This window comes from Leptopilina boulardi, unplaced genomic scaffold, assembly GCF_019393585.1.
Source record: "Leptopilina boulardi isolate dan_hultmark-lab unplaced genomic scaffold, ZJU_Lbou_2.1 LbouV2_266, whole genome shotgun sequence".
NCBI lineage: Eukaryota > Metazoa > Arthropoda > Insecta > Hymenoptera > Figitidae > Leptopilina > Leptopilina boulardi.
Genome location: NW_026137825.1, coordinates 887,337 through 890,479, shown reverse-complemented (window position 1 = coordinate 890,479; position 3,143 = coordinate 887,337). Strand labels below are relative to the sequence as shown.

At 18.7% G+C, this 3,143-nt stretch overlaps 1 protein-coding gene across 3 annotated transcripts in view; it reads left to right on the top strand.

Moving 5' to 3' along the window:
* LOC127281364 (ATP synthase lipid-binding protein, mitochondrial) overlaps nt 1-3,143 on the top strand; it is a 98,876-nt gene that overhangs the window by 82,469 nt on the left and 13,264 nt on the right. The window lies entirely within an intron of this gene.

Here is a 3,143-nt window from a genome sequence, read left to right as displayed (position 1 = left end):
GTAATGCAATAAAGTATAAGTAGTATTGTGTGTTTATGTCCAATCTCACCGAGAAAAAAAAAATATATATATATATAACGAGCATTATTACTCATTAAATACTGTTTGAAATTATGTTTCGAAACATTGATCATTTTTTTTTTGCGCTAACCGTCCGCAAAAAGAAATTAAATTTTTAGAAAAAAAAAATTTTTTTAAAAAATTGAGCTGGTTATTTGAAAATTTTCCAGCTGCTTTTTTTTTTGTGTGTTTGTGTGTGAGTGCGAGAGAAAGAAAGAGAGAGAGAGAGAGAGAAAATTATTATTTTTTCCAACTGCGCGAGGTATTCCGACAATGCAATTTTAGCTTTATATTATATAAGTAATGGTTAATAGTAGGAAAGATTAGAGGCCGGAAAATTAAAAAAAAAAAAAAGAAAAAAGAGCGAAAAAAAAGATTTTGTTTTGTTTTTCTTTTTCTTTTTTTTTTAAGGGTATTGAAGAACAAAGAAAGCGAGATTGAAATATTTTTTTTTTTTTTTTCTGTTAAAAATGAACGATTTTTTGAGAGAATTTTTTTTAAAGTTGAAAACAAATTTTTTTTTTAATGAAAATGAAAATATTGGAAAATTTTTATTTAAAACTTGTGAATTTAAATTCTTGAAATTTGTTTTTAAAAAAGTTTTTTGATTTTAAAAATATTTTTTTTTAAGAAAAGAAAATGGAATTTAGTTTTTATTTTAATAATTTAAATTTAAAAAAAAAAAAAATACGTTTAGTTTTTTCTAGTAAAATCGTTTTTTTTTCCAAAATTCAAATAAGTTTCTTAAAAATAATAATACATTATTTTTAAATTAATAAAAATTAATGAAGTTATTAAGTTTTAATTGAAAAAAAACAAACTTTTTTAAATTTTTAATAAAAATTATTAGAATAATTAACTTTGGAAATTTAAAATTAACAAAAAATTAATACCTTTTTTAATGCTTTTAAAGGTGTTTTTAAAAAAAGAAAATTCTCGACATTTGAACGAAAATAAATTTGTTTTTTCTTTTCATGAAAATTAAATGAGAAAAATTTACAATTCAAAACAATATTTTCATTTGTTTTCCATTTGGAAATAAAAAGAACGAAATATTTTCTTTTTTTTGAATTTTCATTGTTTTCAATTTGAAAATTCAAGAAAAAAATTTCCTTTTTTTAGAATTTTCATCATTTAATTATATATTATTATTTTTGATTTGGAAATTCGAAAAAAAAGAAAATTTCTTTTTCAATGATTTTCATTGTTTTCGAATTGAAAAAAAGAAAGAAAATAATTTCTCTTTTTTAAGGAATTTTCATCGTTTAATTATATTATTGTTTTCTATTTAGAAATTAAAAAAAAAAGGAAAATATTTTCTTTTTCAATGATTTTCATTGTTTAATTAATTATTGTTTTCGATTTATTATTTTTCGAAATCGAAAAAAAGAAAGAAAATAATTTCTTTTTTAAAAGAATTTTCATCGTTTAATTATTTTGTTGGAAACTAAAAAAAAAAAAGAAAATTTCTCTTTCAAGGATTTTCATTGTTTTAATAATTATAATTCTTCATTAAGGGCATGATCCACTGACATAACCTCAAATTAAAAAAAAAACAAATTTTTTATAAAAGCGGCGTAAAAAAAATCTCTTTCTATAAATATAGAGTGTTAACAAAAAAAAAAAAAAAAAAAAATTATATATATATAAAGAGAAAAAAAAATGTAGAAAATTGTCAATAAAAATATGTATTTCCTTTAATCTTACAAGTGGAGCGTTTAATTTTAATCCAATTTTTGAAAGTTTTACTATTTACTATTTTATAAGTCTTTTTTTTTTAAATTTACTATTTTATAGCGAATTTGCCTTTTTAATTACGTGAAGGAGGAAAATTGGATAAAAATTATATTAGATATTAATAAAAAAAATTGGATGAAAATTATTTAGAAAAATTGATAAAAAATTGATAAAAATTATAAAACCTTTAGAAAAAATAAAAAGGAAAGAATAAATTATAAGTCCTTTAGAAAAAAAATAAAAGGATAATTTGATAAAAAAATTATTTAGGAAAAAATAATAAATCCTTTAGAAAAAAATAAAAGGAAAATTGGATAAAAATTATTCAAATTATTATGCCCTTAAGGGAAAATCGATTAAAAATTTTTGCCAAAAAAAAAAATTGAAATTTTTTAAATGTATAGAAAAATCGAAAAATAAGAGATTTTTTTATCGAAATTTAATTTACTATTTTATTGATTTTTTTGTAATTATAATGAAATTTACAAATTACGCTTTATAAACTAGAAAAATTGGAAAATTTTTTTTTTTTAATTTCTCTTGTATTGTTTTTTCCGACGATTTTTGTAAATTATAATTATAGATTTAATTGCTTTTTAAAAAGTAGTTGAATAAAAAAAAAAAAAAAAAAACATGAAAATTGTTCATAAAATCGTTCATTTTAATATTTTTTTTATGAAAAAAAAAAATTCGTTAAATCCCATTTTTTATATAACAAAGAAAAAAAACAGAGTTAAATTCATATTAAGAACGATTTTCGCGCATTTATTTATTTATTTTTTTTTTTTTTGTGTGTGTGAATATCGTTCTAAGCGAAATTGGAGTTAACTAAGTTTTTTTCTTTGTATTATTTTTGCGCAAGGCACACGGCATTGTTATACAGTAATCCCGTAAGTTGAAATTTTATTTTCGAATTTAAAAACGAGAAAAAAAACAACAACAAATTTTTGCTAATTGCAAGTAAAGAATTTTTATTTTCAAATTTCAAAATGAGAAAAAAAAAGAAATTTTTGCTAATTGCAAATAAAGAATTTTTTCTTTTCGTTAAAAAATCGGTATTTTCAAATTTTGAAGAGAGAAAATAATTTTTTTTCTTTATTGCAAGTAAGAAATTTTTATTTTCAAATTTCAAAATGAGAAAAAAAAACAAATTTTTGCTAATTGCAAATAAATTCTTTTTTTTTCGTAAAAAAATCGGTATTTTCAAATTTCAAAATGAGAAAAAAAAACAAATTTTTGCTAATTGCAAATAAAGAATTTTTTTTTTCGTAAAAAAATCGGTATTTTCAAATTTCGAAAAGAGAAAATAATTTTTTTTCTTTATTGCAAGTAAAAAAAATTCTTAT